This window comes from Pongo pygmaeus, chromosome 23 (assembly GCF_028885625.2).
Source record: "Pongo pygmaeus isolate AG05252 chromosome 23, NHGRI_mPonPyg2-v2.0_pri, whole genome shotgun sequence".
NCBI classification, from domain to species: domain Eukaryota; kingdom Metazoa; phylum Chordata; class Mammalia; order Primates; family Hominidae; genus Pongo; species Pongo pygmaeus.
Window position 1 is genome coordinate 29,859,438 of NC_085931.1, and position 11,676 is coordinate 29,871,113.

General features: G+C 48.8%; 1 pseudogene; it reads right to left on the reverse strand.

Annotated features, from left to right (window-relative positions):
• Window positions 1–10,863: 10,863 nt before the first annotated feature.
• Window positions 10,864–11,381, reverse strand: LOC129023687 (immunoglobulin lambda variable 2-8-like; annotated as a pseudogene).
• Between the last annotated feature and the right edge of the window lie 295 nt (window positions 11,382–11,676).

Below are 11,676 nucleotides of genomic sequence, written 5' to 3' on the forward strand. Positions count from 1 at the left end.
TGTGTGTGTAACTTGTTAAGCTTTTTGGAGTAGTGGGTTTCTAGCTTTCACCAAATTTGGGAAATTGTGGCCATGATTCCATTAAATGGCTTTTCTACCTTTCCTCTCCCCCCACCAATGTGATCTTCTTTCATGTCTTTAATTATAACTAGTAAGTCAGCTTGAAGATGTCCTGAAACTCACTGATGCTCTCTTCACTTTTTTTGTGCTTCATCTTGCATACCTTCCATTGCCACATCTTCAAGTTCACTCATCTATTCCTTCACAGCATCTAATCTGCAATCAGTCTCATCCAGTGTATTTTTTCAATGCAGATATTTAGGGGCCATTTCTAAAAGTTTTACTTGCATCTTTCTTTATGCCTTCCATTTCTCCACTTAACACATTCAATAAATCCTCTATTCTCATGAGGAAGGAGAAAAGAGTTATAAGAATTGCTCCAAGGCTGGCGCGGTGGCTCACGCCTGTGATCTCACCACTTTGGGAGGCTGAGGCGGGTGGATCACGAGGTCAAGAGATCGAGACCATCCTGGCCAACATGGTGAAACCCTGTCTCTACTAAAAATTAAAAAAAAAAAAAATAGCTGGGTGTGGTGGCACATGCCTGTAGTTCCAGCTACTCAGGAGGCTAAGGCAGGAGAATCGCTTGAACCCGGGAGGTGGAGGTTGCAGTGAGCTCAGATCGCACCACTGTACTCCAGCCTGGCAACAGAGTGAGACTCCATCAAAACAAAAAAAAAAAGAATTGCTCCAAAATTCATGCCTACAAGGTCTATCGTGTGTGCAATTTTTGGCCACTTTGGATTGATTCATTTTTCTCTGTGTTAAAGCATATATTTTCTTTTTTCCTTGCAGGAAATATTGACAGAATGCCAATCATTGTGAATTTTTCTTTGTTCAGTTTATAATCCTTTTGCATTTTCTTCTCTATTTTGATCTTTTATTTTTGGATTCAGTAAAGTTACTTGGAAACTGTCTTAACTTTTCTCAGTTTGCTTCTACACTTTCTTAGTTGACAGTAGAGTAGCCCTATATCTGTCCGACATTTTCCCCAATACTGAGCCGGAACTCTTCTGATGAGTCCACCTCATGCCCTGTAACTCAGGCCTTTCCTCTGTGACTTGAGTGTGTGTGTGTGTGTGTGTGTGTGTGTGTGCACGCATGCTCTTTGGAGTGTTCCCTCAAGTGTCTTTCTCTTTCAGAGGGAGTTTCTTTACACACAAGTGCTCTTCAGTGCATTAATATTTGCAGACTTCAGAGTTCTCTCCTTGTGCAACTCCCTAACTCTCTCCTCTTCAATATTTTTCCCTCTAGACTGGTGTTTTGCTTTTTTTTTTTTTTTTAATTTTTAAGTTCCCTGGAATCCTACTCTGAGAGGGAGGATTCCATGCAGTAGGGTTTCAGGATATATTCTCACGAAAGAAGTGTGGGGTGCGTGACTGGGAATGTTTTACAATTGAGTGCTCAGCTAGAAGGCACTTCAATGTGACATTCAGGGTCTTAAATTAAAGAATGACTTTCAGATTAAGGCATCAGGGAGTCATTGCCTCTGAAACATATTCTGAAATGGGCAATTCTTTGAGCAAAGCTATTCTCTGCACTGCATGGCAGTTTCTGGTGGGGAAGAGCTGTGAGAAGTCATGGCCTCCCTGCAGCCCTGGGAGGATGGTGGGTGCATAAGTCCTGAAACAGGAATCTGAGGGATGTCACAGTGCACACTATGAAAGGCTTCCATGTTCAGAACATCAGGATGCACAAAGCTGGGGCTTGAGGATCTCAGTTAAACATGGGCAGTTTGGAGAAATAATCTAGGGTATTTGGGCCACAGAGTAGAGGCACTACCTTGGGTTCAGTCAACACACAGGAGGAAATTCAGGGACCATGAGCACTCGGTAGCTGTCTCCCTCTTACTGTCTTTCCACTCAGGTCATCTTGAGCCAAGGTACATCCATTCCAAATAACAGCAGGACAGCCTGGTTCTGCCAGCCCCAAATCCTATCCTGACTCATTCTCTGCAGATCCTACCTGGAGAGCTGGGGGGAAGGGCAGCTTGGAGGACTTCGATGCAGGTGACCCAGGCCAGCCCTGCTCATGGCTGTCTCCACAGTCCTGCTAGGGCTGGAGAAAGAGGGTGACACAGACAGCGAAGGTCTTTAGATCTCACTTTAAAATCTGTCTGTGTCATTGTGAGATGAGTAGCACTGCTGTCCCATGAGTGACGGTAATAGTCAGCTTCATGTTCAACCTGAGCCCCAGTGATGGTCAGGGTGGCTGTGTTCCTGACTTGGAGCCAGAGAATTGGTCTGGGATAGGTCTGGGATACCTGAGGGCTGGTTGTTTTGTCCATGTATGACCCGCACAGGAGGCTGGCCTGGCTTCTGCTGGTGCCAGTTTGTACCATGGCTTCTTAGGTTTTCTCCCTGGCAGGGTACCCTGGCTGATTGTCCCAGGGCCATAGACACTACTGGCTCCTGAGTCAGCATGGAGGAGGCCACAGAGCCTACAAGAGAGGACAGGAGAGGTAATTATGAGGATGAGGGTCATTCCCAGAGCCCCACACTCTGCATCACTCCCAGTGCTGAGCTGAAGCTCAGGGCCAGGCTGATCTCTCGTCCTTTGGGGGCTGAGCCCTGGGAGGCAGCACAGAGACTGAGGAGGATGAGCAGGGGAGGGGTCTAGGTCACGGTGGAGATGCCACAGAGCTCTGTCTCTGAGCCCATGGCTGGGGAGGACCTTCAGGCTTCTCTTATCATGGGAAGCAGAGGCTTTTCATGCAAATCTACTTCTTTTATTCTTGTATCCTTGTTGGGTGGGCTCCCTGATGAGCAGTGAATGCAGATCTACTCCTCATTCCCCAATGTGCCTGTCCTAGCTCCCATCTGAGCCCTGAGCCTTAAGCCTTCAAACTGATAATTTGCTAAGGTCAGAAGAAGGACCAGATGGGTGTCAGGAGTGGAGAGTAAATTTTACCCAATAGAAGGGGCCTGGGAGGAAGCATCTGTGACGCTCTTCGCTCTTGAGCACTACCAGAGGACTTGGTGTTTTTCAGAGTCCTCAAACCAAGGTCCACAGTGCCCCTCTGCCCACAGGACCAATGTCATCCTCTACATATCACTAGGAAATTCATAATAACCACTTCTGAGGCCATAGTGTATGCCAGATACATTGCTGAGTGTTTTACAAGCGTGACCTCAAGAAGACTTTCATCATATAAAAAAGGAAGATGAGGAACCCTATGCTCAAGGCCTGATCTTTACTATGGAATTAATATTGGGAGGTTAATTGTCTTTCCCCAAGTCCCCAGACAGCAGTGACTGGAGTCAGGATTCCACCCAGGAGATGCACCTCAGAGCCTGAACTTCCAGCCCCTCCCTGCCCCACCTCCTGTACCCTGCTCCGTCTCCTCCTTCTCCCGCATCCAAGGTCTTTGGGGTCCCTTTTGTTTTCATTTGCTAGTGCTGCCTTAATGAGATACCAAAGACCTGCTGCCCTAAAGAGCAGACACTTATTTTCTCACAGTTCTGAAGCTGGGGAGTCAAGATGAAAGTGTTTATAGGTTTGGTTTTCCCTGGAGGCCTCTCTCCTTGGCTTGCGGGTCGCTACCTCCTTGCTGAGTCCTCACACGGTCTTTCCTCTGTAGGCTCATCTCTGGTGTCTCATTTCTCTGTGTGCAAATTTTCTCTTCTCAGGAGAACACCAGTCAGATTCGATAAGAACCCACCCTCATGACTTCGTTTTCACTTAATCACCTCTTTAAAGATTCTCTCCAAATTCAGTCACACACTGTGCATTAGAGCTTCACTGTATGAATTCTGGGGGACACAATTCAGCCAAGAACTCTCCAACCTATGGACCCAAAAACTCATAGGTTTTTCACTTGTAAAGCACATTCACCCCATCCCAACAGCCCAAATACTGAACTAACTCAGCACCAACTCTAAGACCAAACTCTCATTTATATGTCATCCAACTGAAGTGTGGGTGATTCTCCAGGGTGATTCATCCTGAGGGTTTAAAAGATAACAGCTTTGGAGGGTTTCACCTCCTCTCTCCTGTTGTCATCTGGGTCTTCAGAAAAGTCAAAGCTCCCACTTTGTTCGCTATGATTGGAAGAGAAGAGCGAGTCAGCATCAGCGATATCTGTGAGTTAGATGTGGGGAAGTCACAACTGTCCACTCTTGAAATAATTTAAATACCCATTAATTGAATTTATTAATCATTAGCCATGGGGTATCTTTGCCACTGTTTGAAAAAAAAAACAGACCTGATACAGATAATAGAACAAAAAATATCACAAGTTAAGTTGTTCTAAGGGCAGAAATGTCCCTATTAAGAAAGATAAATCACAGACAGAAATAGTCAAATGAAAACTCATCTCATATGCATATTAACCTACTATTTCCAATGTTAACATTAAGCATCCACATTTGATATGCAAATAGAGACTCTCCTAATGGTTATACAAAAGTGCATCATGTTTTCTGTTTCATATTGACATTCCCTTTAGGTTCCCTCCTTGGGTGAGGGTGATCTTTGACTGTAGTGACGAAGGGTGTTCCATGAGATGTTCCCTTACACCTAAATATATATATAGACGTATAGAAAAGGGTAATTTGCAGCATAAACATAGTTCCACCAAAAAGGTCCTGTTCTTTTCCTGGCAACTTGCCTTGGGGTCTTTATCGTTTAACATCTCAAGCTGTCTTCCTTATCCCATTGTTAAATTCTGAGTTTTAGAACTTTTGTGGATTATAAAAATAATGAATGCATTAAAACTTAAACTATGTTTTTATTTGTCATCCTCAGAACCTCTATGGTCTCTTGTGGTTTTGGCTTCAGTCAAATGCTGATATTAGGACACTTTTCTCTGAGCCTGCAGTGGATATTCCAGCTTTGGTACAAGCTTCCTTGCCCTCTTGCGCCTCCCCGTCTCTCTGATTTTCCACCTTGGGGAGTATATTGCTGATATACTGTCACACTTCCAAAAATCACAGTAAAAGGACAGACACAAAAGTTAGGAGTTTATGACACAGGGTTATCACAGATAGACCCAAAATCCATCCAAAAAATTATAAAAGTGTGTTCTTACCTAGAGAGAAATCTCAGGCCACTATAGGAGGTGAAATATAGTGTTACCCACAAAAAGACCTCCACCTAAAATATAGGCTGGTGAAATTTTTAAACTTCAAATGACCCTACAAAACAGGGACCATTAAACCACATCCTGTGGCCACCCCTGGCCTGCCACCTGTTTTTTTTTTTTTGTGTGGTCCCAGAGGTGAGAGTGGTTTTTATAGCTTTAAATGGTTACATTGTAACTGGAGTTATAAGTTCTCTCATAATATGGTCAAAGTTGACTCTTGGCCCACAGGGGCTAAAACCCTCCTTACCTGGCCATTTTAGAAAAAAAGCTTACTAAATCCTAAAATATAAGAGCCCTGAAATGTTTGAGAAAATGTTCAACCTCAAGCAGAATAGGAGAAATCCAAAATAACACTGTTACAAGACAACAAAATTTTAATCTACCATGTTGGCAAAAACCCAAACTTTCAACAGCATACTCACATCAAAGATTTATGGCTGGCACTGTAAATTGGTACAACCCCCCGTGAATAGGAATCTGAGAATAATCAGTGAAAATTACAAACATACTTCTTTTTGACCCAGCAATTCAACTTCTAGAGATTTATTCTATGGCAATCTTCATAGGTGAACCCCAAGGAGTCTGAATAGGGATGTTCATTGCAGGATTATTGTAAGATCAAACTCTTGGTGACAACTCTGAGCTAGTTGGTTAAAATACGTGTGATGGTCTTTGACATGGGCATCAGCACAGGGGCCTTACACTTTCTTAGTTGACACCAGAGATGCCTTTTGTCTAGGGCAATGTTTTCCCCAGTACTGAGGCAAAGCTCCTCTCACTGGTCAACCTCACCCCCTTTAACTGGGGCCTTTCTTTAACTGAGGAACAGGCACTATTCTGATTGTGGGTGTGTGTGTGCACATGGGTGTGTGTGTGAGCTCTATGGAGTGTTTCCTCAAATGTCTTTGAATGATTATTTTCTCTATCACAGAAGGTTTCCTCCCGCGCACATGCTCATCGGTGCTCATGAATATCTGCAGACTCCAGAGTGTGCTCCCTGTGCAGCTCTCTCCTCTTTGATCCTCTTTCTTCTAGACAGTATTTTGCTTGTTTGTTAATTTGTGAATTCCCTGCAATCCTACTCTGAGACGGAGAATTCATTGCAGTAGGGTTTCAGGAAATTTTGTCAGAAAGAAAAGCGTGACAGGCATGACTGGGAATGTGTTACACCGGAGCGCTCAGCAGGAGACACTTCGTGGTTATTTTAAATTAAGACATGGCATTAAAATCTAGGGACCAGGCAGGCATTGCACCTGAACCACACTGTGAAGGAGGAACATCATTGGGAGAGCAGTTCTCTGCCCTCAGTGGCATTTTCCAGTGGGAAACAGCTGTGACAAGTCACGGTCTCCCACACAGCCTTGTTTGGATGCTGGACGCATGAGTCCTGAAAATGGCACCTAGATGGACACCGACTGCAATGGGCACTGGCCATGGTCCTTCAGATCAGGATACCACGAGAGTGGGGGCTGGAGCATCTCAATAAAACACGGGGAACTCAGAGGAATAACCTGGGGCATTTGGGCCACAGAGAAGGGGCACTGCCCTAGGTTCAGTCACCACACGAGGAAATACAGGGACCATCACCACTCAATAGATGTCTCCCTCTGACTGTACTTCCATTCAAGTCATTTTTCCCCAAGTCACACTCCAGCCCAGAAAACACCAGGACCAACTGGACCTGCCAGCCCCAAATTTATTGCTGACCCACCTTCTGTAGGGCCTGCGTGGAGATCTGGAAGGAAAGAGGCCTCAGAGTCTCAGATCCGGGTGTACTGGGCCAGACCTGTTCGTGGCTTTGTCCACAGTCCTCCTGGGGCCGGAGGAAGAAGGTGACACAGATGGCAAGGGGTTTGTGTCTCACTTCCCCATCTGCCTGTGTCACTGTGAGATTGTTGTCATCCCCAGAGTAACAGTAATAGTCAGCCTCATCCTCAACCTGGGCCCCGCTGATGGTCAAGGTGACTGTGGTCCCTGAGCTGGAGCTGGAGAATCGCTCAGGGATCCCTGAGGGCCGCTCACTGTCTTTATAAATCACCAGCACAGGGGCCTGGCCTGGCTTCTGCTGGAACCATTGAGCATATTTTTTTGCCAGTACATCTCCAGAGCAGGTGATCCTGGCTGTCTGTCCCAGAGACACTGACACTGAGGATGGCTGTGTCAGCTCATAGGAGGCCTCAGAGACTGCAAGAAAAGACAGGAGAGGGGGCTTGAAGACAAAGGACCCATTGCCAGGAATCCCCCCGAGAGGCAGTGGCAGGGCTTTGCTCAGGATTCAGGTCAGGCTCAACTTGGGGTCTGTGGAGACTGAGCCTAGGGGCAGCACCTGTGCAGAGAGCGAGGAGGGGGAGAAGAAGAGGGATCCAGGCCATGGTGAGACATTCAGAGCTCTGCCTCCTGAGCCTACAGCACAGCTGGGCTCCCCAGGCCTCTCTTATTCCCTCTCCAGCTTTTGGGGGCAGTCAGTGTTTGCTGTTTATGCAAATTTACATCCTCTGAGACTCCTCTTGGAGAGATGTCACTCAAACCAGCTGTGAGGGCAGCACAGGCAACAGGAGGAAGAAGCAGGGTCTCAGATTAGAAAATCAGCTGCAGCCTTCAAGCCCTGTGATCACAGTCACCTTCCTGGGAACTGACCTCATGACCACTGTCCCAAACCTCGCTGACCTGGGGTCTGTCCCGGGCCAGGCTCAGCAGAGCTGTGGACCTTCCAGGAGGTTGGCCATGGGGCTGAGCTGGGCCCTGATGAGAGTTCATCGATGACACCTGACTCAGCAGCAGGTGGACCAGGGACCCATCATCTTCCTCCTCCTGGTCCCTCAGACTCGGTCCCCTCTTGTTCATTTCATCTAAATGCTGTGCTGTGTCATTAGGACACTTGCTAATTATTCAGTGGGAATAGTTGGGTCATTTAAGCAACCACACACCCCTGTGGAGTCAACAGGGCATCTGGTCTCATTTCGGTCATGGTGCTGCTCCTGCTACGTCACCCCTCATTGCCACAAGAGATTAGCAATTGGCACCATCAGCTCATCTGTTATTTATGTATGCTTTTCTCATCAATGTTTAATGTAAACTTGCAAAAAGCAGGAGAAAACCACACTGGACTGAAAATCTAACTTTAGGCCCCATGGTCTCTGAAGGGGTCCCAGGGTCATGGTCTGTGCACAGCATGTGAGCTCCAGAGGGGGGTTGGTCCCTGGTTACTCCAGCCAGGTCCCTGGTCACTCCAGTCAGATCCCTGGTCAGTGTCCTGTCACTGAGTGTGGACAGCCCCATGGTCAGAGCTGAGGCAGGTGAGAAGGCCTGTCCCTCTGAAGAGTGTCTCCTTAAGGAAGCTGGGGATGCCCCATGAAGGGATCAGGATCCCAAATGCTTCACCCCATCCACCCAAGACTCACCTGAGCACAGGAGCTGCCCCCTGAGTCAGAGTCCGCCTGGAGCTGGAAGGAAAGGCAGAGGGAGGAGGGGTCGGGTATATCTGGAAGTGCCCAGGATAGAGGGCTCAGCTCCCCAGGACGCTGCTGGACAGGGAGGCACAAGGCCCTGAGAGTGGCAGGAGGCTCAGGCTGCCATCCTGGGTGAAGAACCCGGGCTGTAGGAGGCCCGTCACCTCAACTGTGCCCCCTCCTAGAGCACCTCAACCTTGGGACGCCTCCCAGGGAATCCCCTTCCTGAGGAAGGCACCCAAGCTGACACCTGGGCCCAGCCTCCTCCAGCTGCATTTCCCAGGTGAGGCCTTCACAGTGCCTGGCTTCTGTCAGTGTCCTGGGATGACACTCTATGAGTCTGACCCTCAGATCGTGGTCACTGCAGCCTCAGGGGATAGGATGAACTGCACTCACTTTCAGTCCGAAGACTGATTCTTGGACACCTGTTGAACCCCAGGCTGGCCTTCCTCTTTTCCCCAGCTGGGCAGCCCCCAGCCTTAATCCTGACTGCTCCTGGCTGCAGCTCTGCTGCCCCCAACTGGTGGAGGAGACTCAGGCCAGGAGCTTTTTTCTTCCACGTGCCCCCAAGGCACCTGTCACCTCAGAAGTTGAGGACCAGAGAGTCCAGCCCCATTCTTTGCAGGGTGACCCAATCTGCCCTGCCCAGCCCAGCACAGAGAGGTCACACACGCAGTGCAGGAAGGTGGGGCTATAGAAGTGTCTCATGGTTGAAATGCCCTCCTCTAGTGGTTTTGTTCAGTCCGGACCAATCAGAGTGAGTCAACTGAAGCTCTTCTGCAAAGCTTTCAAAGTCCAGCGTGTGCCGTCCCATAGGCTTTCTATGTACTTAGGCATCAAACTGGTGCACCTCCCACCCAATAAGAGCAGCCGTGATTCACTGCGATTTCCCGATGTTCCAGGCACTGCAGCCTAGTTGTGAGCTAACATCACTGTCGTCGGTACCATGAAAACATGAAATTATGTTTATCTTTATTTTATTCCACACTTCTCAGAGTTTGTGCCGAGAGGATTTCTATACTACCTTAGTCTGTCTTCCTGATGAAACTGGAACTCTCCTGCTTATCTCAGCTGGGGACTGCTGTTCCCACCATACAGAAAGCAAGCTCTTTTTGAGTCCCTTTCTTGGAATCCCTGCAGAGGAAAGACAAGAAGTTTTGTCTGAAGCCCATTGAAGCCCATTAAATGACACCCCCTCAGCAGGCTTTAATTCACATGACTTTCACTGTTTCTCTATCTTTTAATTTTGAATGAAGAAAAGAGCTGCTCAGTTCAGTATAAGCCTCCACACTTTACAGCAGGTAACACTGACGCCAAAACAGACTAAGTGGCTCAGGAGAACAGAGAGCAGTGGGGGCAAGTCCAGGAGCTGACCCAGGTGTCCTGAGTTCTGAACCGGGGCCCTTTGGGGCAGAGCTTAACGAGGGTGGGGAGGGAGAGGGCATGAGGGCCAGGCAGGCAGCAGGGCTGTGTCCCATGGACACACTGCCATCCCCCATCATGGCCTGGCCATGCTGAGAAGCCCACTTCAGCCTGCAGAAGGTGGGGGCTGTACCCCAGGCTACAGCTGGTGAATCTGTGGGGATTGGGGGCTGCTTTGGATGCAGGGCCTGGCCTGGCTCCTGCTGGTTCTCTCTGCACTGTTGCCTGCTCCACTGTCTCCTGAGCAGGTGGGGGACAGGTGTCTTATGGCCACCTCTACTGGGGGTAGCTGAGTCTAAGAGACCACAGAAGCTGCATGTTGAGGAGATTTTAGGGCTCATTCTCAGGGTCCCATCTCCTGAAGCATCATTTGGGCTGAGCTCAGGATCAGAACTAGGCTTAGGGTCCTGTGGGGGCTTAGCCTGGGGCAGCATCTGTGCAAAGAGTGAGGAGAGGTAGCACGTGAGGGGCCCAGGCCATGCAGAGACATCCAAGAGTTTTGTCTCTGAAACCCATAGCTGAGCCTGGTTTCCTCAGACATTCCACATACTCTTAAAAGTCCCCATGGAAATGCTCCCTCCATCGTGCTGGACTGCAGAGAACTTGGCAGGCTTCGGTGTGGGCTTCATGGGTTTGGTTCACGTGGAATTATTCTCTTCTCATATCTCATATGGGAGTGATTGTCACTGCTTATTTGAACAATCTTGAAGGAATGACAGGAATCCCAACAACCCTGACGTCAGGACACAAGGCAGGAATCTCAGGAGGGTTTTGGTCTTACTTCCTCGTCACTTGGGATGTGTGGGACAGCAATAGTGATCAGTGTCACTGCTGGGATCCCAGGGAGTCTCAAAGAAGCTCACTGGCCAGACTTGGAGCCTGAGAATCAATCTTATGTCCACTGTGGAAATTGTAGCTGCCTGTATATGAGCTGCAGTAATAATCAGCCTCGTCCTCAGCCTGGAGCCCAGAGATGGTCATGGAGGCCGTGTTGCCAGAGTTGGGAGCCAGAGAAGTGATCAGAGACCCCTGAGAGCCAATAACTGACATCATAAATCATGTGCCTGGGTGCTTCTGGCACCAGGAGACACAGTTATAACGCCCAACGTCACTGCTGGTTCCAGTGCAGGAGATGGTGACCGACTGTCCAAGAGACTCAGACACTGAGGGAGGCTGAGTCAGGGCAGACTGAGCCCGAGACCCTGAAAAAAGGAAAAAACACACTCTAGTGAGTCCGTGCTGGGCCCAGGTGAGCCTGAGGAGCAGGAGACCAAGAATCAGCCCAGAGGTCCCCGTGGCCCCTTCCCTGGAGGTGTCACCTGTGTCCTGAGTGAGGAGGATGAGGAGGAGCAGAGACCAGGCCATGGTGGAGACGTCCCGAGAGCGCTGCCTCCTGAGACCCCAGCACTGGGCCTGAGCGGAGCCCTGTCTTATCCCCTCTGCCTCAGAGGAGGGCGGGGCCTCCATGAAAATCTGCGTCCTGGCTCCTCGCCTCATCCCACCCTCACCTGGGCCTGGGCTCAGAGACTTCTTCCCTGGACAGTGGGGCTCAGCTGAGGAGATGAAAGTCCTTGTTTGTCTATTCTGATGGCAGGGACTTGATCTCTTTGTACCTGATTTGCTCAGGAAAGAAAGATCTGCTGAAGTCCCTCACCTGAGTGA